Source organism: Macaca nemestrina, chromosome 15, assembly GCF_043159975.1.
Source record: "Macaca nemestrina isolate mMacNem1 chromosome 15, mMacNem.hap1, whole genome shotgun sequence".
In the NCBI taxonomy this organism is placed as follows: domain Eukaryota; kingdom Metazoa; phylum Chordata; class Mammalia; order Primates; family Cercopithecidae; genus Macaca; species Macaca nemestrina.
In genome coordinates, this window is record NC_092139.1 from 91568388 (window position 1) to 91594793 (window position 26406).

At 44.8% G+C, this 26406-nt stretch overlaps 1 protein-coding gene across 6 annotated transcripts in view; it reads right to left on the reverse strand.

Annotated features, from left to right (window-relative positions):
* LOC112429437 (fructosamine-3-kinase-like) overlaps positions 1–26406 on the reverse strand; it is a 598793-nt gene that overhangs the window by 150397 nt on the left and 421990 nt on the right. Inside the window, exon 1 of one of the 6 annotated variants that reach the window (XR_011613972.1) lies at positions 12882–13291. The exons of the other annotated variants lie outside the window; for them this stretch is intronic. The gene's annotated coding sequence lies outside the window, so the exon portion shown is untranslated. Of the gene's footprint in view, positions 1–12881; positions 13292–26406 lie in introns of those variants that run through there. 6 annotated transcript variants of the gene reach the window in all.

Genomic DNA, 26406 nt, shown 5'->3' on the forward strand with positions numbered 1-26406 from the left:
CACCTGTCTATCCACAGACGAAGGGATAAAAGAACCACAGTATATGTACACAAGGAAACACACTTCAGCTGTAACACTTCAGGAAATCATGTCGTCTGCAACCACTTAGAGAAACCGGGAAGACAATTAGGTGAAATGAGTCTGCCAGGGAGAGACCCACGCTGCATGACATCAGCTACATAGAATCCAGAAAACATTGTCTCTTAAAAGCAGAACTTCCGGTAGGGGTTACTGGAGGCTGGGGAGAGCAGAGAGCCTGGGTAGGGACTGGTAACGGGTACAGAGTGACGCTCAGATACAAGGAATCCATTCTGGTGTTCTATTGCACAGCAGGCTGACTAGGTGACTAGGGTCAACAGAATCTAGAAAAATTTTTCAAAATTAGCTGGAAAATACGGTTCTGAATATTCTCTCCACAGAGATAAAATAATGATGGAAGATCACAGACATGCCAGATACAATGATTTCATCAAAATGCTACATATAGATATCTCAAAATGTCCCTTGCACCTTGGGTTGTGTGTCGGGGGGTATAATGTATACTCTATAGAAACAAACTGCCATCAAATGTTGGTAGTATTCATTCTAACCAGAGTGAGATGAAATCTGGTGTGATTTTCACTTACGCTTTGGTGTGCGTCAGCAATGGTGAGAATCTTCTCAGAGGAGGAACTTGTCTCCAAAGCTGGTGGGATATGGTAAACTAGTATGCACACTAAAGAAACCAATTGGATGTTCCTTGAAATCGTAAAACCACAACTACCGTTTTATCTAGTAATTCTATTACTAGGTATATACACAGAGCACATGATCAGGACATGGAAGAGATGATCTGTCATCTCAGGTGGAACTCAGCCCTATGCACAAAAGCCAAGATAAGAAATCAGCCTCCGTGTCCATCCACAGATGAACGGATGAAGAATCTCTAGTACACAGACACAGTGGAATACTTTTGGGCCATCAAAATTCCTGGAATCCTATCATTTCCAGCAACATGGCTGCACCTGGAGATATTCTGTTCAATCAAATCAGAAACGCAGACAAAGACCAAACCTGCATGTTCTCACTCATGTGGGAGCTGAAAAATTTAACTCACCGAAGGTGAAAATATAGCAGTGGTCACCACAGACTAGGTGGAGGAGAGGACATCAAGGATTGGCAATAGGTACACAGAGAGTTACAGGAGAGGAATACATTCTGGTATTCCAGTCCAAAGCAGGGCGACGATACTTAACAACATGGTCGTGCCGTTTTCAAAAGAGCTACCAAGGAGGATACTGAATGTTCACACATCGAAGGTACTAAACCTATACGTGCTCAGAGGCATGGGAAACTCCCTGATTTTATCCATACTCAAGCTATACAAACAAGTATCACAATGTCCCAATGCACCCCTAATTCTGGACATAAAGTATGAAACAAACGTTTTATGGAATGTTAATGATACATGGCTAGAAATTCCCATGGAACCACCAAAGACCCAGAGAACCTGAATATGTAAAGCAATCCAAGGGAATACAAACTCAATTGGAAGCTGCACATTCCCCAATTTCAAACTACATGTAAATACTCCACTCATTCAACGACTACAGTAGCGGCATAAAAATGAATCCATGAACCTAAGGACATAAGAGAACCTAAACGCACACCTGTATGCAGTCAACACATTTTTTTCAAAGGAACGCCTAGAAGATGTAATGAGGCGGGTGCTGTGGCTCACACCTGTACTCCCAGAGCTTTTGGAGACCAAGTCAGGCAGATCACTTGAGGTCAGCCTGGCCAAAATGGTGAAATTCCATCTCTAGTTAAAATACAAAAAATAGTAGTCAGGTGTGGTGGTGCACACCAGCAATCCCAACCACTTGGGAAGATGAAGCACGAGAATCTCTTGAAGCAAGGATGCACATGTTGTGAAGAGCTGAGATCTCGCCACTGCACTCTAGTCTGGGTGACAGCATGAGTAGGACTGCATCTCAGAGGGAAAAAAGATGAGATGAGGAGTCAGCAGTCTGTTCAATTGAGCAGTCTGAAACGACTGGATAGCCACATACAAAACAATGAAATAAGACCTTGTTGTTATACAATACACAAACATAAACTCAAAATACATTAAACCCTGAACACAAGACCTAACAGCGTAAAACTGCTACAGGAAAACACAGAGTGAGCTTAAGTTTAGGAAAACCTGAATCTAAGCTCATAGGATGTAAAAGCAAATAGAAAAAAAGAAAAACAGAAAAAAAACCACTTCCAACAATAGAAGTCAAAAATTCTAGTTTTCGTCATTGACCTTATCTTACAAAAACAGTCACTGCTAGCCAGGCACGGTGGCTCACGCCTGTAAACCCAGGACTTTGGGAAGCCAAGGCGGGCAGATCACTTGAGGTCAGGATTTGGAGACCAGCCTAGCCAACATGGTAAACCCTGTGCCTACTAAAAATACAAAAATTAGCTGGGAGTAGTGGCACACACCCGCAGTCCCAGCTACTCCGGAGGCTGAGACAACAGAATCGGTCGAACATGGGACGTGGAGGTTGCAGTGAGCCAAGATCGTGACACCCTACTCCAGCCTGGGCAACAGAGCGAGACTCTGTCTCAAAAAATAAAAAGGAAAAACAAAAATAAAAATCACAACTAAAATAATCAAGAAATAAAAACACAAAACAACCTGAAGAAGTTCTGCACAGTAAAGAAAACAATGCACCAACCAACACTCAGAAGGCATTCTTCAGACAGAAAGGATATTACGAGGAATCATGTATCTAAAAGCGGTTGTTATCTGACATTTGGTAGCAACTAACACCCCACTGAGGAGCAAAACACCCAAAACCAAGTAACCCAGCCAAAACTGGGCAACAAACCTGAACAAACAGACATTACTCAAAAGGCAATATGCAATTCACTAACAGGACAAAAAAAGGTGGTTCTCACCACTGCTAGTCATCTCTAAACTGTAAATGATAATCACACTCAGATACAAACTCACTCTAATTCTAACAAAAAATAAAAACCAGTTATTTCAAACGAATGCCCCAGGGAAACCTGCATACACAGATACTCTTCCACACTGTTGAGAGAAATCACCATTACCACAGGTACTACGAAAACCACTTGGAGCTTCCCAAACAATCACAAAGCTAGCTACCACTTCATCTAGCAATTCCAACAGTGGGTATCTACTTATGGACAGAGAAATAACTACATGGAAATCATAGCTGCCTTCCCAGGTGGAGTGAAGCACTACTCACAACAGCCAAGGGCAGATCACCTGAGGTCAGGGATTTGAGACCAGCGTGGCCAAAATGGTGAAACCCTGTCTCTACTAAAAACACAAAAATTATCCAGGTATGGGGGAACACACCTATACTCCCAGCTACTCGGGAGGCTGAGGAGGGAGAATCGCTTAAACACAGGAGACAAAGGTTGCAGTGAGCTGAGATGGCGCCACTGCACTCCAGCCTGGGCAACAAGAGAGAAACTCCGTCTCCAAAAAACAAAAACAAAAAACCAGGTAAAAGAATGGGTTTCTCAATATCACTGAGATCAACTCATCTCAAACATGTAAATGAAAACCACACTCAGGCACCATCTCAATCTAACTGATATGAATATTGCCAAAAAGCAAGACTGCGTTTGAAATAAGGCAAAGGCTTGTGATAAGACAAAGAAAGGGATAATCTTATACACTACTGGGTGGAACTTTAATTAGGATGCACTCTAGGAAAAACAGTAGAAGGTCCCTGAACAAATTAAACCTGTGCCTAACTTGTAATGTCATCATCCCACCCATGGCTCTCCATGGAAAGCAAATGAAATTTGTATGCTGGAGACAAAGCTTCCTTCTCCTCTTTCTTGACACGCTACTGACAATAGCCAAAGGATGGAATCAACCTACCTGTCCATCCACAGATGAAGGGATGAAGAATTTCCAGGACACAGGCACAATGGAATACTTTTCAGCCATCAAAATTCAGGGCATTTTTCATTTCCCACAACATGGCTGCACCTGCAAGATACTATGTTCAATCAAATCAGAAAAGCAGAGAAAAGAGAAAGATCAACCTGCATGTTCTCAATCATGTGGGAGTTGAAAAATTTAACTCACTGAAGGTGAAAATACAGTAGTGGTCACCACAGCCTGGCTGGAAGGGAGGACATGGGCAAGGATTGGCAATAGGGATGCAGAGAGTTAAAGGAGAGGAATACATTCTGGTATTCTACTCCACAGCAGGGCGACTGCGCCTAAAAATATGGTCGTATCTTTCTCAAAATAGCTACCAAGGAGGATACTGGTGTCCCCACCTCAAACATATAAGACCTATACCTGATCACAGGCACAAGAAACTCTGATTCTACCCTTATGTAAGGTATACAATTATCACAATGTCCCACTGCACCACTAATTCTGGACATATGGTATGAACCAAACTTGTTACAAAATGTTAACTACACACAGCTAAAAATTCACATGGAACCACCAAAGACCCTGAATATGCAAAGCAATCCTACCCAGGAAATACAAACCAGATTGGAGGCCTCACACTCATCTTCAAATTACAGGTAAAAGCTCTACTTACCCAAAGACTATGGCAGAGGCATAAAAAGAAACCATGCACCTGTGGACATTAACAGTACCTAAATGCACACCTGTATGCAGTCAACACATTTTTTTCTCAAAAGAATGCCTACAAGATGCAACGAGGCTGGGTGCTGTGGCTCACAAATTAAAACCTAAACACATGACTCAAAAGCATAAAACGCCTACAGGAAAACAGAGTGAGCTTAAGTTTCGAAAAACCTGAATCTATGTTAAATAGTTCGAGAAACAACAAAAGGAAAACACTTCCAATAATAGAAGTCAAAAATTCTGGTTTTTATTATTGACTGTATCTTACAAGAATAATCACTGTGTGGCTCACACCTGTAATCCCAGCACTTTGGGAGGCCAAGAGGTGGGTGGATCACGAGGTCAGGAGATCAAGAACACTCTGGTTAACACAGTGAAACCCTGTCTCTACTAAAAATACAAAACAAATTAGCCAGGTGTGGTGACAAGCGCCTGTAGTCCCTGCTACATGAGTGGGTGAGGCAGGAGAAGGGCATGAATCCGGGGGGCAGAGCTTGCAGTGGGCCGAGATGGCAGCAACACTCCAGCCTGCACAACAGAGAGACAGACTCCCATCTCAAAAAAAAAAGAAAAAAAAAGGATCATCACTGAAAACTAAAATAATAATCAACCAGTAAAAACAAAGAAAAAAAACTGAAAAAATACTACACAGTAAAGAAATCAATGCACCAACCAACACTCAGAAGGCATTCTTCAGATAGAAAGGGTATTATAAGGAATCATGTATCTGAAACTAAGACATCACTGAGGAGAAAACACACAAAACCAAGTAACCCAGCCAAAACTGGGACACAAACCTGAACAGACATTACTAAAAAGACAATGTGCAATGCACTAACATGTAAAAAGGGTGGTTCTCGACATTACCAGTCATCTCTAAACCGTAAATGAAAAGCACGCTCAGGTAGAGACTCATCCTAATTTGAACAATTAAAAGAAACCAATTATTTCAAACAAATTCCCCGGAGGAAGCTGCAAACACACTCTCATACACGGTTGGGAGAAATATACAGGCACTAAGAAAACCTCTTGGAGCTTAAGCATTCTTCATATAGGGAGGGCATGATGAGGAATCATTTATCTGAAACAGGTTGTTACATGGTATGCACGAGAAACTAATGCTATTAAGATGCGAAACATGCAAAACCAAGTCACCCAGCCAAAGTTGGGCAATGAACCTGAAGAGACATTTCTCAAAAGTCCCAGCTAATCAGGAAGCTGAGGTGGGAGAATCACCTCAGCCCCAGGAGGTCAAGGACACAATGAGCCGAGATCACACCACTGCACTCCAGCTTTAACAACCAGACCCAGACACGATCTCAAAAAATAAAAATAAAAAAAAGAGGAAAAAAGAAAAGAGAAGAAATAAACTACACAGAGAAAGACAAACATCGCATTGTCTCACTCTGGAGGAATCTAAAAATCTTATTTCATAGGACTAGTAAGCATAACTGTTCTTAACATGGGTTGGGGTTCAAAGGTGGGGCACGGTCAGGGATTGGAAACAGGTATAAAGTTACATATTCCATGAGAAGAATGAAACCTGTAGTTCTATTTCACAGCAGCAGGGTGAGTAGGTCTAACATTATCAGAGTGTACTTTTCAAGAAAACTAGAAAAGAGGATTCTGAATGTCTTCACCTCAAAGGAATAATAATTCTATGAGGCAAGAGATATGCTAAATACCCTGATTTCATCACCAAACAATGCACCCATGGACCAAAGTGTCTCATTCTACCCTCTGGTGGTACACATTTACCATAGGGTAAATTTTTGTAAAGAAATTTAATGAAACAGGCTGAGCATTATGGCTCACGCCTGCAACCCCGGCATTTTCAGAGGCTGACACAGGCACAGCACTTGAGGCCACGAGTTCGAGACCAGCCTGGCCAACATGGTGAAACCCCGTCTCTACTCAAAATACAAAAATTCGCTGGGCACAGTGGTGCTCACCTGTAATCCCAGGTACTCAGGAAGCTGAGGCAGGATTATCACTTGAACCCAGGAGGCGGAGGTTGCAGTGAACCAAGACTGCGCCACTGCACTCCAACTCCAGTCCAGGCAATAGAGTGAGACGTTGTCTCAGAAAAAAAAAAGAAAAAAGAAAAAGACCACATTCAAGGGATCAACCGACATGAAAAAATGCATGACCTCACTAATCATCAGTGAAATGCAACTCACAAACACAATGAGGTAACATCCCACGTTGGTCAGAATGGCCATTTTTCCAAAGTCAAAACAACATGCTGGTGAGGCGGCCAAGAAAAGGGAACGCTGCTACACTCTTGGGGAATGTGAAAGCAGGTTTCCACTGTGGAAACCAGTTTGGAGATTCTCAAGGAACTTAAAACAGAACTATCATCAGACCCAGCAATTCCACTACTTGGTATCTACCCAAAAGACAGTAAATCCTTCTATCAAAAAGACACATGCTCTCGTGCATTCATGGCCGTGCCATTCACAAGAACAAAGATGTGGAAGCATCCTAAGTGACCAGCAACAGAGGATTCAACTTTTTTTTTTTTTTTTAAATGTGGTGCATAGACACCACAAAATACTACGCAGCCATAAGAAGAACACACAATCATGTCCTAAGCAGCATGGATAGACCTGGGGATTATTATGTTTAGCAAATCAAGGCAAGAACGGAAAACCAAACACTGCATGTTGTGGGAGCTAAACAGTGAACACATTCGAACATAAAGATGGAAACAACAGACACTGGGGACACAGAAACACAACCAAATGGGGTGGACGTGGTGGCTCACGCCTGTAATACCAGCACTTCGGGAGGCCGAGGCAGGCGGATCACAAGGTCAGGAGATCCAGACCATCCTGGCTAACACGGTAAGACCCCGTCTCTACTAAAAATACAAAAAATTAGTCGGCCGTCGTGGCGGGCATCTGTAGTCCTAGCTACTCGGGAGGCTGAGGCAGGAGAATGATGTGAACCCAGGAGGCGGAGCTGGCAGTCAGCCGAGATTGCGCCACTGCACTCCAGCTTGGGCGACAGAGCGAGACTCCATCTCAAAAAAAAAAAAAAAGACAATCGAATGGACAAAATAAGGGAGCCAAGTAATCAATCCAAAATTATATTTAGGTCACACATTTTTCAAAAGCACACCAAAGGCACAACAGTTGAGAAAACTGGGTAGTCACATGCACGAGATTGAAATAGCAGCCCTATGTTGTCCAATACACAAAAACCTATGAAAAATAAATCAAACAGTTAAATTCCATCTGGAAAGCAAAACACTTCAAGGGGAAATCATGGGATAAGCGTATATTTAGGGGAAGCTTCACCCTGTGCACACAGGTTGCCAAAAAAAAAAAAAAAAGAAAGAAAAAGGAAAAATTAGGGGAAAAATACGCACAGACAATAAAATGGCTTAACGATCTCTTTCTTTTGGATGGGATACTGAAATTACTGCCAACAAATACAAATATAAACATGAGAGACTAAGAACAACATTAGCGCCTCTGTGCAGGACAGAACAAATGAATCCAAAGAAAAGGCATCCTAGACCAGGCATGGGGGCTCACGAGGTCAGGAGTTTGAGACCAGCCAGGCCAACATGGTGAAACCCTGGCTCTAGTAAAAATACAAAAATTATCCAGGTATGGTTGTGCACACCTATAATCCCAGCTACTCAGGAGGCTGAGACCGGAGAATTGCTTGAACTCAGGAGGCAGAGGTTGCAGTGAGCCAAGATTGCCCCACTGCAACTCCAGCCTGGGAAACAGAGCAAGACCCCATCGGAGTCTGGTGCAGGGGAAGGGGGAGGAGAAAAAAAACAAGAAAGAACAGCATCCTAAACGTGAGAAGAAAGTTTGAGGAAACATACAGCTGATAAGGCATTGTTTTCCAAAAGGCACAAGCTACTAACCTTAGTAACTAGCAAAAAAAAAAAAAAAAAAAAATTAACCAAAAGTGAAACAAGGAACCGATCCAAAACTGGGCAAAGAGCCTGAATAAACTTTTTGCCAAAGAAGACATAAGACTGACTCTATCTTTCTGAAAACGTGGTTAACACTCCTAATCTTGCATGAAACGGAAATCAAAACCATATGCAGAAAGCATCTCACTATTTCACATGAATATGACAAAAATACAAACACAAATGCTGGTGTCAATTTCCAGGAAAAAAGAAGTGTTTACGGGAGGGTCAATTACTATATACACTCTGGAAAGCAGTTGCAGATTCTTCAAAAAACTGAAAGTACAATACCATATGATCTATTCATCCCACTACTAGGTATACAGTCAAAGCAAACCAGGATTTTGAACAGACATCTGCCTTTCCATGTCTATTACATCACTATTGACAATAGCTAGGATGATGGAATCTGCCTACCTGTTCACCTACAGATGAAGGGATAAAGAAAATATAGTACATACATACAATGACATATTCTCCAGCCATAAAAAATAATGCAATTTTCATTTAGGGCAACACTAATGAACCTAGAAAACATTCTGTTAAATAAGCCAAGCACAGAAAGACAAACACTGCATGACCTCACTCACACTGAATCCAAAAACTTAACCTTCAGGAAGCAGAAAGAACAGGAGTGGTCTCCTGAGGCTGGGGAAGGAGGGGAAATAGGAGGGACTGGTTATGGAAACAAAGTTACATTTAGTTGGGAGGAACACATTCTAGAGTCCTGTTCCACAGCTGCGTGACTCTAGTTACAATATTGTTTGTATTTTTCAAAAAAAGCTAGAAGGGAACAATTTTGAGTGTTCTCACCACAAAGAAATACCTGTATGAGGAAATAGTTATGCTAAGTACCCTGATTTATCACCCAAAATATACATGTATCAAAATGGCCCAGATGAGGCTGGGCAAGGTGGTTCATGTGTGTAATCCCAGCACCTTGGAAGGCTGAGGTGGGCGGATCATCTGGGGCCAGAAGTTCGAGACCAGCCTGGCCAACGTAGCAAAACCCGATCTCTACTAAAAAACACAAAAATTAGTTGGGCATGGCAGTACACACTTGTAATTCTAGGTACTTGGTTGGCCAAGGCACAAAAATCACTTGAACTTGGGAGACAAAGGTTGCAGAAAGCCAAGATCATGCCACTGCACTCCAGCCTGGGCAACAGAGCTGAACTCTGTCTCAAAACAAACAGAAACAAAAATGAAAAAGTCCCAGAGAAGAAAAAAAGTCCCAGTATACCCTCTGCTTATGTGCCTTATTATAGACAAAACATTTAACAAGTATAGGCCAGGCGCAGTGGCTCACGCCTGTAATCGTACAACTTTGGGAGGCTGAGACGGGCAAATCACGAGGTCAGGAGATCGAGACCATCCTGGCAAACATGGTGAAACCCTGTCTCTACTAAAAATACAAAAATTAGTTGGGCATGATGGCCCATGCCTGTAGTCCGAGCTACTTCGGAGGCTGAGACAGAAGAATCACTTGAACCTGGGAGGCGGAGGTTGCAGTGGCCAAGATCACACCACTGCACTCTAGCCTGGGCGACAGAGCGAGACTCCGTCTCAAAAAAAAAAAAAAAAAAAAAAAAGGGGGGGGGGGCGGGGGCGGTGGCTCACGCCTGTAATCCCAGCACTTTGGGAGGCCCAAGTGGGCAGATCTCTAGGTCAGGAGATTCAGACCATCCTAGCCAACATGACACCCTGTCTCTACTAAAATACAAAAAAAAAAATTAGCCAGGCGTGGGGGCGCGTACCTCAGTCCGAGCTACTCGCAGCTACTCAGGAGGCTGAGGCAGAGGAATTGCTTGAACCCGGGAGGTGGAGGTTGCACTTCAGCCTAGTGACAGAGCAAGACTCCATCTAAAAAAAAAAAAAAGTGTAAATACACAATGTTAATATTAACATGGAACCACAAACAGCCCTGAACATCTAAGGTATCCTGAAAAATGCAAACTAAGTTGGAAGACTCACAATTCCTGATATCAAATTGTCTTTCAAAGCTGAAGGTGGCCAATATTTCAAGTAATTTGCTACTGTGCTCCGGCTTGGGTGAGGGTGACTTGTCTCAAAAAAGAAAAAGATGAGCCGGGCACAGTGGCTCACGCCTGTAATCCCAGCACTTTGGGAGGTCGACGCTGGCGGATCACGAGGTCAGGAGATTGAGACTATCCTGGCTAACACGGTGAAACCCCGTCCCTACTAAAAACACAAAAAATTAGCCGGGTGTGTGCGGGCGGGTGCCTGTAGTCCCAGTTACTCGGGAGGCTGAGGCAGAAGAATGGCGTGAACCCATGAGGTTGAGTTTACAGTGAGCCGAGATCACGCCACCGCATGCCAGTCTGGGGAACAGAGTGAGACTGTCTCAAAAAAAAAAAAAAAAAAAAAAAAAAACGATTGGGACAAAAACTGGTTGTTATAGAACACGTACACAGAAAAAAAAAATACTACGTAGCATGAAAAATGCGTATCCAAACTAAAATTCGACAAAAATCTCAACAGACATCGCTGTATAAACGACATAAAATGCACAAACACGTAAGAAAAAAGGTCCTCAACGTTATTATTCATCAGAAAAGAATATACTCCAAAACCACATTCAGATACCATCCCACACCTACTGGAATACACATTACTGAAAATATCTTAAAAATTAAAAAGAATGCTGGTGTGAATTTGGATAAAGGCGAAATCTTATACACTATTGCTGTAAAGATAATTTAGGATACACAGTATGGAAAAAAGTTGTAGGCCGCATGCGGCAGCTGACGCTTGTAATCCCAGCACTTTGGGAGGCCATGGCAGGCGGGTCACCAGGTCAGGAAATCAAGACCATCCTGGTTAACACGGTGAAACCCTGTCTCTGCTAAAAATACAAAAAATCAGCTGAGCGTGGTGGCACACGCCTGTAGTCCTAGCTACTCAGGAGGCTGAGGCAGGAAAATCACTTAAACCCGGGAGGCGGACATTGCAGTGAGCCAAGATCATGCCACTACACTCTAGCCTGGGCGACAGAGTGAGAGTCCATCACCACCAAAAAAAAAAAAAAAAAAAAAAAAGTGGTAGATTCCTCAAAAAAACTGAAAATGCAACTACCGTATGATCCAGCAATCCCACTACTGGGTACACTTCCAAAGTAAAAGAAAACCGTATCAGAGATCACAAAACTTCAATGGGGATAGGAGATTTTTTTCATTAAATGGTTTTGAGAAAACCAATGTTTATATGAAAAAGAATGAAATAGGACCCTTCTGGTATAGAATACACAAAATTCAACTCAAAATGGATTGAAGACCTAAACACAAGACCTGAAATTATACATCATCATCATCATCTGTAAGAAAAAATGGGGTGGGGGAGCTGGTGGAGCACTTAGTTTTGGGGCAACTTGCATCTAGGCTCACAGGTTGGAAAAGGGAAAAGAAAAAACGGAAAAAAAAAGACAGCAGAGGGTAAAACCTCATCGAGAATGGAATGGCTTGTGAATATATTTATCGTTTAAATTGGGAATGCGAATCATAGGTAACAAAAGCAAAAACCACCATGTGGGGCTACATCCAACTGGAAAGCTTCTGTACAGAAAGAAAACAGTGAACCAAATGAAAACCAATCCTACGAATGGGGAAAAAGTTTGGGGGAAGCATGTATCTCCTAAGGGGATGTTATAAAAAATATGCAATACCTTCACAATGCTCAACAGCAATAACAACAACAAGATCATCAACCCCAAACTGGGCAGGGCCCAGCACAGACATTTCTGCACAGGGGACATAATAACACTGAGCAGCATGGACAGAACCAGGTCCTCAGCATCGCCATCACCAGGGACAACTCCCTGTCAGGCTCGCACCTGGGTGTCCCTCCCTCCCGGTCAGGTGGTCGTGCCCAGAGGGACAGAAGAGGACACAGGCTTCCCTGAAGGCCAGGGGTGGGGGATGAAAGAGTCCCAGACACGATGGCGGGAAGGCAAATTTAAAAATTCATCAAATTCTGGAGGCCGCTGGGATCTTTTCTCCTCTGTCTGAAGCCTGGACAGGAGGCACCAAACACCCAGGCCTGGTCCCAACTCCCACCTGGGCCGGGCTTCCCCTTCCTCCTGGGGCTTTCCTCTCTCCCCATCTATACGGGACAGGTTCCCTCAGAAAAAGTCCTCGAACCCTAAAAATACCACAGTCTGCTACACTTGCCACCCTCAAAAGCCCTCAGGGAACAAAACCCATGGTAAGACAAATACCAGAATACCAGAAGAGAAAGACAAGAACTATTGAGAAGATGAGAATAGAGGGAACGTTTCAGAAAACAAGCTTTTGTACTCACCATGTAGAAAAAATGCCCGGGAGAAGCTGAGTAGCACGCAGCCCCTGCCTAAGCAGTCAGGGCCACAGACAGGAGCTGTTTCCCCAGGACGAGTCTCCAAGTCATCCCCACGCCGCTGTGGTGCCTCCTCAAGCAGGTCCTGAAGGAACCAGAGAGGCTCTCCTTCTACTCAATATGGACGCCAGGCCACGCACAACACGCAGCGTCTGTGGTGCGAACACGCATGCGCAACACGTGGGGCAGAAAAGGCTGCTTCAGCGGCCCCTGCCAGTCAGAGTACACACTGCAGGATGATCAGCCTCATGGTTTGCATCACCCCAGGCCAGTCTAGGTAGTGTAGAAGGGTGGGTTGTGGGACACCAGGAAGCAGGAACTCCCCAACCCATTCTTGTGGACCTCCCGCTGTGAAGTTCCCCCCCCCCCCCCTTTTTTTTTTTTGGACACAGTCTCACTCTGTCGCCCAGGATGAAGTGCAGTGGTGCAATCACGGTTTATTGCAGCCTCAACCTCCCAAGTGATTCTTCCATCTCAGCCTTCCAAGTACCTCCGAATCTGGTTGCTCCATGTTGGGTGCATATGTATTCAGAATAAGTAAGTCTTCTTGTTGGAATGTACCCTTTATAACTGTGTAATGGCCTTCATCATCCTACTTAATTTTGATTGTTTTAAAGTCTGTTCTATTTAATTTTAGAATAGCAACTCCTAGCCAGGCACGGCGGCTCACGCCTGTAATTTCAGCACTTTGGGAAGCCAAGGCAGGTGGATCACCTGAGATGAGTTCAAGAGCAGTTTGGCCAACATGGTGAAGCCCCGTCACTACCAAAAATACAAAAATTAGCTGGGCATGGTGGGACACACCTGTAACCTCAGCTACTCAGGAGGCTGTGCCAGGAGAACGGCTTGAACCCGGGAGGTGGATGTCACAGTGAGCCGAGATCACGCCACTGTGCTGCAGCCTTGGCGACAAAACAAGACTCCATTTCAAAAAAGGAGAAAAAAAAAAAAAAAAAAAGAATACCAACTCCTGAGCCAGATATAATGGCTTATGCATATAATCCCAACACTCTGGGTGGCCACAGCAGGTGGATCATTTGAGCTCACGAGTTTGAGACCAGTATGGGCAAACTGGTAAAAATGCATCTCTACCAAAGAGTAGGAAACTTAGCCTGGTGTGGAGGTGTACACCTGTAGTCCCAGCTACTGGAGTGGCTGAGGTGGGAGGATCACTTGAACCTAAGTGGTTGAGGCTGTAGTGAGTCATAATTACAACACTGTACTCCAACCTGGGCAACAGAGTGAGACACTGTCTCAATAAAAGGGAAAGAAAAAAAAAAGAAAAGAGAGAGTAGCAAGTCTTATCTTTTTTTTCTTTTTGGTTTGCATGGCAGACACTTCTCCAACCCTTTACTTGGAGCCTGTGGATGTTGTCACATGTAAGATGACACTTGAATATGGTTGAGTCTTGTCTTTATATCCAGCATATCCCTAATCAAAGATTTAACTGTATGACCTCAAACCATAAGAGCTCTACGAAGAAGAAAACCTAGGAAATACCGTACAGAACATCAGCCTTGGGGAAGAATTCATGACTAGGTCCTCAAAAGCAATTGCAATGAAACCAACTGTGACCTAATTAAACTAAAGAGGTTCCACGCAGGAAAAGAAACTCAACAGAGTCAACAGCCAACCTACAGAATGGGAAAAAATATTCACAAACTGCATCTGACAAAGGTCTAATATCCAGAATCTACAAGGAACTTTCAACAAATCCAGAAGCAAAAAGCAAACAACCCTGTGAAAAAATGGGCAAAAGAAGTGAACGGGCATTTCTCTAAAGAACACATACAGTCACCCAGCAAACATAGGAAAAAATGCTTAACATCACTAATCATCAGAGTAATGAACATTGAAACCACCATGAGATACTATCTCACACCAGTCAGAATGGCTATCACTAAAGTAAACAAATAACAGATGCTGGCAAGGCTGTAGAGACAGGAGAACACTTATACCCTATTGGTGTGATTGTAAATTTGTTCAGCCATGATGGAAAGCAGTTTGAAGATTTTTCAAAGAACTTAGAAAAGAACTACCATTCAACCCAGCCATCCCATGACTAGGTATATCTGCAAAGGAAGTTACATCATTCCAAAAGAAAAGACACTTGCAGCTGTATGTTCATCACGTGAAGGGACAAGCGCTGAAAATCCACCTATTATGTCGTACCTGCATCCTACGGATCATTCATACCCTGAACCTTAGCGTCGTACAATATCCCTACGTAACAAACCTGCACATGTACCCCATGAATCTAAAGTGAAAACTTTTAAAAATCTCACAGGATTCATCGGAGGAATTATCAAGTTGAGTCCATCCATGCCCCATTCAAAATCCATACCACATTCAAAGTAGAATGAAAGAAGGATGCTGAAGGTTCTCACCACAAAGGAATAAACAATGGGAAAAGGTAACAGAAACACTAAATACCCTGATTTCATCATTCCACAATGTATGCATGGACTATAATGCCCCACTCTACCCTCTCATTGTATTGTTCCTTTACTATGCAACATATTTATTGAAAGAACTATAAATACATGATGCTAATATTCACATGGGACCATAAAGGGCCCTGAGTTTCGTCCTCAGCAATCCTGAAACATCCAGACTACGTCGGATATATTACACTCCCCAATTTCAAATTTCATGGAAAACCAAGGGACCTACTTCCATACAGAGTAGAGGAATTCAAGAGAAGACCAGGAAGTAAAACCACACGCTGAAAACTATCTGATCTAACACAGAATCCACAAAAGTAAGTAAAGGGAAAAGGACACCCTATTCAATCAACAGTGCTGAAGTAAGTGGCTAGCCACGTGCAGAAGAGTAACACTGGGCTCCTACCTCTCACCAGACACAAAGAGGAACTCAAGATGAATGAAAGATTTCAATATAAAAGCTCAAGCTGTTAAAATCTTACAAGAATATTTGTGAAATATCCTCCACTTAGGCTTTGGCAAAGCATTTAGATGGTGAAGTCCTGAAGAGCAACGGCAACAAAAACAAAAACTGACAAGGCACACCTAGTATCTCAAAGAGGTGCTGCACAGCAAGACAGACTACGCACAGAGTAAACAGACAGCGCACAGAATGGGAGAACACGTTCCCAAACTGTGCATCTGACCAAGGTCCAACATGCAGAATGTACAAGGCCCTTCAACAAGTCAACCACGGGAATAAACAGAAAAAGAATATCCCATTAATAAATGGGCAAGGGACGTGAACACACACTTCTCAAAAGTCGATGTGCAAGCAACCAACAAATAGGAAAACATGCTCAAACTCATTCATTGTCAGAGAGCTGCCAATCAAAAGCATGATGAGATGCCATCCCACGCAGGTCACAGTGGTGAGGACCACGCAGGCAAAGAACACACGCTGGTGAGGCAGCCGAGGAAAAGAAACGCTGGTACGTTTTCGGGGTGGGGGGATGAAAACTAGTACAGACACCATTGAAAGCAGATTGGGGATTTCTCAAAGAGCTGCAAACAGAACCACCATCTCACCCAGTAAGCCCTCTCCTGTGCATCTACCCAAAGGAAAATCAATCCTTCTATCCAAAAGACACAGGCACTCGTATGTTCATGGCCATGTTATTCACAATGTCAAAGACACGGAATCAACCTAGCCATCAACAGTGGATGAGAGGCCGGCACAGTGGCTCAGACCTGTAATTCTAGCACTTTGGGAAGCCGAGGCAGGTGCATGGCTTCAGTGCAGAATTTGAGACCAGCCTGGGCAAAATGGTGAAATCCCATCTCTACAATAGTACAAAAATTAGCTGGATGTGGTGGCGGGCACCTGTGGTCCTATCTAATCCAGAGGCTGAGGTGGGAGGATCACCTGAGACCAGAAGATAGAAACTGCAGGCCACTGTCATAAGTGAACTAAGGGCCAAATAGAAAACCAAACGCCACACGTTCTCATTCATAAGCGGAAGCTAAACTTTGCATGCACTCAAACATAGAGAAGAGAACAACAGACACCTGGAATGACCACCAGACAAATTAAAAAAAAAAAAAGGAGAGGGAGCGTGTGCTGAGGACCCAATAGTTGGCCCTCTGCTCACGGTGTTATGGGGTTTTTGGGACCCAAGACAGCATCATGCAATCAACAGATATAACTAACTTGATTATGCACGCTTTAAACTATAATAATAAGAACAAAAAGCGTGAAAAAAAAAATCCAAGGTAACACTGGGCACTGTGGCTCATGCCTGTAATCCCAGAACTTTGGGAGGCCAAGGCGGGCGGATCACAAGGTCAGGAGTTCAAGAGCACCCTGGCCAATATGGTGAAACCCTGTCTCTATTAAAAATACAAAAACTAGCCTGGTGTGGTGGCATGTGCTTGTGGTTCAAGCTACTTGGGAGGCTGAGGCAGGAGAATCACTTGAACCCGGGAGGCAGAGGTCGCAGTGAGCCGCGATCACGCCACTGCATTCCAGCCTTGGCAACAGAGCAAGACTTCGCCCCCCCCCCCAAAAAAAAAAAAAAAAGATAAAAGAAAAATCCAAGGTTAGAAGCAAAGGAAACAATAAGTGAAAAAACAACCCGTAGTTATCCAAACAATCCATGACTGTCACAAATATGGGACGAGGACCTAACGGACAGAATGAGGTAGCCAAATACTCAACCCAACATGATATGTAGCGAACACATTTTTCATTTTCTTTTTTTTTTTTTTTGAGATGGAGCCTCGTTCTGTTGCCCAGGTCGGAGTGCAGTGGCGCAATCTCAGCTCACTGCAAGCTTCACCTCCTGGGTTCATTCCAGTCTCCTGCCTCAGTCTCCCGAGTAGCTGGGACTACAGTCGCCCATCACCACGTCTGACTAATTTTATTTGTATTTTTAGTAGAGATGGGGTTTTACCGCGTTAGCCAGGATAGTCTCCATCTCCTGACCTTGTGATCCACCTGCCTCGGCCTCCCAAAGTGCTGGGATTACAGGCGTGAACCACTGTGCCCGGCCTGACTGAGCATATTTGTTAAAAGAACATAATGGGGAAGAGAGAGTCTGTTTAATAAATTGCTCTAAAAACTAAATATTCCTATGCAAAATAATGAAACAGAACTCCTATTATACAAAATATACAATAATGCACTCAATATTAATTAAAGACATGTAATACAAAACTTGAAACCATCTTCTATAAGACCCAGGGTGTGGGTATACGTACGACAGACTGGATCTACACTCACAGTTTACAAAACAACGAAGATAAAAACGGGGGAAAATCCTTATTAACACAGAGTGGTATGCTCATGCTTTTCTTCATCAGTCACCAACATCACAGACAAAAAAAAATCATACACATTTGCGACTACATCAAATTCTATGTCTTATGGGCAAGGAAGAAAACAATAAATAAAATTTTTAAAATCCAAAACAATGATAAGAAAGTATGGGGAAACATGCAGCTGACGAGGGGTTCTTTCAAAAAAGTGTAAGCAACTGGCCGGGCGTGGTGGCTCATGCCTGTAATCCCAGCACATTGGGAGGCCGAGGCAGGCAGATCACCTGAGATCAGGAGTTCAAAACCAGCCTAGCCAACATGCTGAAACCCTGTCTCTAAAAAAAAATAAGCTGGGTGTGGTGGTGCACGCCTATAATACCAGCTACTTGGGAGGCTGAGGCAGGACAATCACCTGAACCCAGGAGGTGGAGGTGGCAGTGAGCCAAGACTACACGACTGTACTCCATCCTGGGCAACGGAGCAAGACTCCATCTCAAAAACAAACAGACAAAAAAAAACAAAAAGCGTAAGCAACTAACATTACACTACCTAAACAGACAAAAAAAGGAAACAAAACAAAATGAAAGAAAAACTAATGACCTAACCAACATTAGGAGAGGAACCTAAATAAACTTCCCAGCAAAGAACACATAAAATAATAAGTTTACAAATACTTGGTTAAAATAACTAATCACAAAATGTTGTAAACTGGAACAACTCAAATACCATGCCACTCTAAGTAGAACAAATTTTACAAGAAATTTAATACGTGAAAGACAAACAGCGGTGTGGATTTCCAGAGTGGGGAAGTTTCATCCACACTTGATAGGAATGTAAGTTAGTATACATGTCATAAAAACCAGTTGGATATTCCCCGAAAAATTAAAAACACAACCATCATTTTATCTATCACTTTCAGGCTAACTACTCTCATGCTAAAATACATCGGAAACCACCAAAGACCTTGAATATGCAAAGCAATCCTAGAAAATACAAACTCCATTGCAGGCCTCGCATTCCCTGATATCAAATTACTTTTAAGAGCTATCCTTATTTAAACAATGTGGTAGGGGCATGAAAACGGAAACATGCAACCAGCTTTGGACATAATCAGGCAGCCAAAAACGAAACATAAGTAAGTATGCAGTCAACACATTTTTCAAAAGAACACCTAAAAGACAAAACGCTTGGAAATGGCCAGTCTATTCAATTAGTAATTCTGAATAAACTAGCAATCCACATAAAAATGGATGAAGTAGGACATTACTTTGTAAAATACACAAAAATTACCTCAAAGGAAATAAAAGACCTCAACACAAGTCCTGAAAGCATGAAACTCCCAAAGGATGACACAGCCTGCGCTTAAGTTTAGGCAAACCCAAATGAATCTATGTTCACAGGATGTCAAAGCAAATAAGAATTAGGAAAAATAAATAAATAAATAAAAGAAAACTGCTCACTTCCAATAACATGAGTTGAAAGTTACTATTTTTTTTTCTGGACCTTAGCTAACAAATATAATCACTGCAAACTTGGAACAGAAAAAAAAAAAAAACATATAAACACACACGGATACCCCTGTGCCTCCAAGGTTCAGGTGATTCTCCTGTCTAGTGGTTAGGACTGTAGGCACCCCCCACCACGCCCATAATTTGTTTGCATTTTTAGTAGAGATGGGGTTTCACCATGTTGGCCAGGCTGGTCTTGAACTCCTGACTTCAGGTGATCTGTCCACCTCGGCCTCCCAAAGTGCTGGGATTACAAGCGTGAGCCACTGCACCCGGCCATGTTTTCGTCTTCCTTATTGTTTGGGGGGGGTTCACTAGAGACTTGTCACAAGATCTGAGACTGGCAGTTCCTTCTGTTGCACTCCCTGTAACATACAGGGGTCCCGAGGATGGGGTGGTGTGATGTGGAGGGAGGAAAGTGTTTTCAAGTCCTGTGATAACTCTTCTAGGAGTCCAAGGCCATGTGCTGTGACCTCCAGGTGTGCCTCTCAGTTTTCCCCTTTGGTGAGACTGAAAGGATAGAGGTTCGGTATTTCCCTTTTTCCAGGCTGGCAGTGTCCTGCAAAACTAGTTTTCCTTGAGGGCAGTTTTATCTTTTTTTAAAAAACATTTTTTATTTTCAAGGGTTTTGGGGGAGCAGGTGGTATTTGGTTACATAAGTTTTTGTGAGATGTTGGTGCACCCATCTCCTAAGCAGTACACTGAACCCAATTTGTAGTCTTTTATTCCTCACCCTGTTTCCATCCTTTCCCCCTAAGTCCCCAAAGCCCATGGTGTCATTCTTATGCCTTTGCATCCTCAAAGCTTAGCTCTCATTTATGAGTAAGGAGACTAGTATACTCTGGGCATATTTCAGAAGCAGCCCTAGAAATAATGAAATGTCTCCTGGACCAGGCCAAGGGCCCCACTGGCCTGTGCAGCCTTGGCACACTGCTCCCTGCATGCTGGCCGCTCTGGCTCCTGTCTCTGATCAAAGGGTCCCAGGTATAGCTAGAGCCTCCACCTAGATTTCAGGGAATGTATGGGAAAGCCTGAATATCCAGGCAGAAGCCTGCTGCAAGGGCAGAGCCTTCACAAAGAAACTCTACTAGGGCAGAGTGGAGGGGAAATGTGGGCTTGGAATCACCACACAGAGTCCCCACTGGGGCACTGTCTAGTGGTGCTGTGGGAAGGGGGCCACTGTTTTCCAGACCCTTGAATTGTAAAGCCACTGATAGCTTGCACCTGGAAAACCTGCAGTCACTCAACAACCTGTAAGAACAGTCCAGGAAGCTGAACTCTGCAAAGTAAGAAGGGCAGAACTCAGAAAAGACAGCCACAAATGCACAGTCAACTGATCTTCAACAGAGCCGACAGAAACACACATCGGGGAAAGGCCACCCTGTTCAACAGTAGGGGGAAGGTTGGATAACCACATACAGAAGAGTTAGACTGGGCCCCTGTGCTCCACCAAATACAAAAGTTACCTCAGGATAGATCAAAGATTTGCACATAAGACCCAAAAACTCCAAAAATACTATAAGGAGACATGGAGAAAACTCTTCTGGACCTTGGTCTAGGCAAATAATTTATAGTTAAAATTCATAGCTCAAGTCTGACATGGGGAAATTATCCTGTAGGATGAACTGGAGGATGGCCTAGCAGACCTGCGTTCAGCAGAACCCTGGACAGGAGACCAGGGGACCCAAAAGGCCAGGTTCCTACTCACTGTGCCCCTGCGGGTAGTGGGGTTGCTAGGGTCAGAGGCCAGCCCAGACTTGCACCTGAAGCCAGCCTTGTTTGCAGTGGCACTGGGTCCCCAACTTGTAACTGGGGGTGTCTACTTAACTGATCCCCCAGGGGTGATGTGATTGAAACAGTGCCTCCCAACACAGAGTTGCTCCTCACGCTGGGTCCTCAGTCATTATGGGGGTGCTCTGCCTGGGTGGCCCCTGGGGTTCAGGCCCCCACGTCTCACTGCTGTCTGTGGTGCTCGGGGCCCTTCTCATTGCCGCTTTGCTGCTGAGGGATTCATTTCTGAAACCCAGAGCTGGGGCCGCCTCTCTGTTCCCAAAGCCCGTGAGTGCCGCTGAAACCACCAAGCTTGAGGGGGCTGGACTCCTGCTGCCAAATGCTGAGCAGAGCCGCCTAATGCTGGGGAGGATATTGGCTGAGGGAGGGGTTTGTGGGCAGCAGCTCACAGGCAGAGGCAGTGGATGGGTCAGGATAGGATACAGCCAGGGGCGCAGCAAAAGACAGCTGGGTACTGTCAGGGGTGCCCAAGGTGGAAGTGGTGGGTATTGAACCCCCTATGGCTGAGTGTGCTGTGGTGCCCTGACCTGGCTGGCTGAAGCAGAGTTTGAGACCGGGGCTGGAGCTGGAGATGCCAGGCCTAGAAACCGGAGAGAGCTTCTATAGGTGGGGACTCCATGCTGCTGCGTATCTGGGATCCCAGATGTGGCCTGGACTGTGGCTGCTGGTGTAACACGAAGTTTCAATGTTGGAGTGAAGCCAGAGAACCTCAGGTCAGCCAGGCTGGTGGTGTCCTTGGCTGGGGCTGTGCTGTCACTGTGGGGCATCAAAAGGGCCTGGGTAGATGGAAGGAAGCTTTCACCGGAGCCAGCAGGAGGCCCCAGGAGGAAAAGCTGAGAAGGGGGACTGGAATCCATGGGGGTGACTTCCAAGTCAGTTGTTGGCTGGGGAGCCAGTTTAGCAGATGTGCTGGCTGCAGGGCTGGAACTGGCTCCAGATACAGCCATCCACAGACCACGGCAGAGAGGACCACTAGAGTCGGGGGCAATGTGGGGCTCTGTCTAGAGAAGACAGGAAAATCCACGCACTTTGGGGATGGGGATTCCATCCTGCTGGTGCTGAGAAAGACGGGGAAGGCAAAGCCAGCTCTTGTTGCAGCTGTGGTTGAGGCCCAGGAATGTGAAGGGCCTCTGTCTTCCTCGTTCAGAGGGGATCCCCATGTGGGGTTGACTGTGAAGTGGGGAAGGGGCTGCTGAAGCAGCTGCAGGAGCAGGAGAGGCAGGGCTTGGGCTTCTCCTGGTGCAGTCCATGCTTGGGGCTGGGGAGGGGGCAGGGGTCAGCAAGGTGAATGATGCAGAGGCCCGGGAGTGGGAAGCGGTGGCAGGAAGGGGATCTGAGGAGAACAGGGAGCCTGGTGAGCTGTGCTTCCTCCCAGACACAAAAGGCATAGAGGGGGGCCCCTGCAGCAGATGTTATCAGGGCCACTGGGCCCACGCAGTACTAGGACCTGTGTCTCTCCTGTTGTGCATCCATGCTGGGTGCTAGAGGTGTAGGAGGAAGATGAGTCGCCCCTGCTGAGGTGTAGGAGGAAGATGAGTCGCCCCTGCTGTGGGCGAGGACAAAGCATGGGAATTCCAAGAGGATCTGCATTCCCAGATAGCCTTGGCCTCACCCTGCAGTGCAATGTTGATGCACCGGGGTGCCACCTCCTTCTCCTCCTCAGATCCCCTTCCTGCCACCTCTTCCTATCATGCTGGCACATCCATGCATCCATCTGAGAGCTGTACCAGGCCCTCCCTCCCACCACCAGTCAATAGCCCATTTATTAAATTTGCCTTAATGTACTCAGTTTGCAGGACCCGTTTCCTGTTGCCATCATGACAGTTTTCACACACTGTCTCAAGTCCAAACGCTGCAGAGTGGAGAAGGTTGTCCACTTACAGCTGTGGATCTCAAAACTCAGAGAGGTTAAGCTCCTCTCCTGAGGTCACACAGCCAGGAAGCTGGCTGTAAACCTCTTACCTTGGGAATGAATCTGGAGCTGCTGATGTTAAGTGTGCACGTAGTTCTCAGCCTAAGGGACGGGCCCCAACAAGTGAGGACCTCTCCCACCTTTGCTACCCAGTATTGGCTATATCGCCCCAGAAGTCTGATATCCCAACTACCTGTTAGAATATCTCCCCAGGAGTTAATGACAGGCTGACACCCTAAGGCCAGGAGATGAAGTTGAAAAGGCTGGTAATTAGCAAGGAGGGTAAAAGGTTATTACCTTTGAACACTGCAGAAAAGGGCATCGTCTCCATGCAGGAAGAGAGGAGGCTGCACACTCCTCCGAACCCATCCCGGGGCACAGACCAGACTGTGGACAGGGGAAGAGGGCCAGGCAGCCCTGGAAGAGCTGGAATTCAGCTCACTCTTTCCCCATTCCAGGCTCTCAGACGTGGGCTTGGGCTTGATCCACTTTGAAGGCTGATAGATGCCAGGGAGTCTGGGGTGGTCCTGAGGCAGTGGTGGTCTGGGATCACTGTGGCCTGTGTGCAGGAACTTTATGGTGGTGAAGCTCATTATTCACTTTTTTTGGGCACTCACTATGCTCCAGGAACTGTGGATAACCACAACAACCCTGATAATTAAGTCCCCAAATTATTCCATTTTAGAATGGGGAAACTGAGGCACAGATTTTTTCTTTTCATATAATCTGCCCTAGGTTACTCAAAGGTGGCCCTTGTTCTAATGGGCCCTTGTTCTAGTGAACACCTTGTCTCACAGCAGAAGCTGGAGGCTACTTTGAACCAAATGATAAAGTAAGAGACTATTTGAACACATTCCTTTTAAAGAAAAAAAAAATTACGTTCAAGGGTACATGTGCAGGTTTTTTATACAGGTAAACATGTCACGTGGGTTTGCTGTACAGATTATTTCATCATCCAGGTACTAAGCCTATTAGCCAAGCTATTTTTTCTGCTCCTCCCACCTTTCATCCTCCGATAGGCCCCAGTGTCTTGCTCCCCATTGTGTCCACGTGTTCTCATTATTTAGCTTCCATTTGTAAGTGAACACACGTGGTATTTGTTTTTCTGTTTTGCATCAGTTTGCTAAGGATAATGGCTTCCATCTCCAATCATGTTCCTGGAAAGGATATGATCTCATTCTTTTTTGTGGCTGCATAGTATTCCATGGTGCATATGTACCACATTTTCATATCCAGTCTACCATTGATGGGCATTTTTAAGTTGATTCCATGCCTTTGCTATTGTGAACAGTGCTGCAGTGAACACTGGCGTGCATGTTTTTTTTTTTTTTTTTTTTTTTTTTTTTTTTTGAGACAGAGTCTCTCTGTCACCCAGGCTGGAGTGCAATGGTGCGATCACAGCTCAATGGAACGTCTCTGCCTGCCAGGTTCAAGTGATTCTCCTGCCTCAGTCTCCTGAGTAGCTGATAGCTGAAATTACTGTGCATGCCACCACGCCCAGTTAATTTTTGTGTTTTTAGTAGAGAAGGGGTTTCACCATGTTGGTCAGGCTGGTCTCGAACTCCTGACCTCAGGATCCGCCCGCCTCGTCCTCCCAAAGTGCTGGGATTACAGACATGAGTCAGCATGCCCAGTTGCATGTGTCTTTATGACATAATGATTTCTACTCCTTTGGGTATATACCCAGTAATGGGATTGCTGGATTGAATGGTATTTCTGTCTTTAGGTCTTTGAGGAACTGTTGCTGTCTTCCACAATGACTGAACTAATTTACACTCCCACCAAAAGTGTATAAACATTCCCTTTTCTCTGCAACCTTGGCCATTCTGACTGATGTGAGATGGTAGCTCACTGTGGTTTGATTTCCATTTATCTAATGATCAGTGATGCTGAGCTTTTTTTCATACGGTTGTTGGCTGCATGTATGTCTTCTTTTGAGAAGTATCTGTTCTTGTCATTTGCCCCCTTTAATGAGGTTTTTTCCCTTGCAAATTTAAGTTCCTTACTTGAACATACTTTATATGCCAGGTGCTTTTATAGAATTCTTATTTAATCCTCAAAAGAGCATTATTACTCCATTTTAAAGGTGTATAAACTGAGGCTCAAGGAGTTTATGCAATTTTTCCCAGGGTCACACAGCCAGGAAAGGGCACTGCTGGAACTCAAACTAGGCCTCTCTGATGGCCTTAAAGCCCTGCCTCCAGTTCCGCCCAGAACTGGGTCATCTGAAAATCAAGGTGCTAGGAAACCCGTGAGAAGGGATTACTCAGCTTCTCTGAACTTGAGGACCAAAAGAAACACCTCATTGGGAGTTAGCAGACCTGGGGTGCCTGACGAGACTGCACCAATCACACCTAAAGGGGATCATTCAGGAGATGCGGGTCCACAAAGGTCCAGGTGGTCAAGAGGCTTTTATCCCTCCGCAGCATCCATTCTAAGGGGTGCTCCAACATTTCCTTGCATTCCTCCAATGATAGGGAGCTCATTTCTTTTGGAACCAGCAAATTAGCATAAAGAACAGGGTGTCAGGGGGCAGCTGAGAGAGGCTGAGAGCCCAGTATGTGGAGTCACTGACTTGGGGTCGAATCCTCGGCTACTCACTGTATGTGTGATGTTGGGCAAGTTTCCAACCTCATGTGGATATCTGTAAAGGGAGGTGAGTGGTAACCAGCACCCCTCCTTCTTAGGGGTAAGGTGGGAGGCCTGAATGAGATCCTGGAGATGGTGCCTGAGGGCCCTGCAGGGTGGCTTTAAAAATAACTCTCTGGTCGGGCACAGTGGCTCATGCTTGTAATCCAAGCACCTTGGGAAGACGACGCTGGTGGATCACCTGAGGTCAGGAGTTTGAGACCAGCCTGACCAATATGGTGAAACCCCGTCTCTACTAAAAATACAAAAATTAGCCAGGCATGGTGGTACATGCCTATAATCCCAGCTACTCAGGAGGCTGAGGGAAGAGAATCACTTGAACCTGGGAGGTGGAGGTCGCGGTGACCCGAGATCATGCCACTGCACTCCAG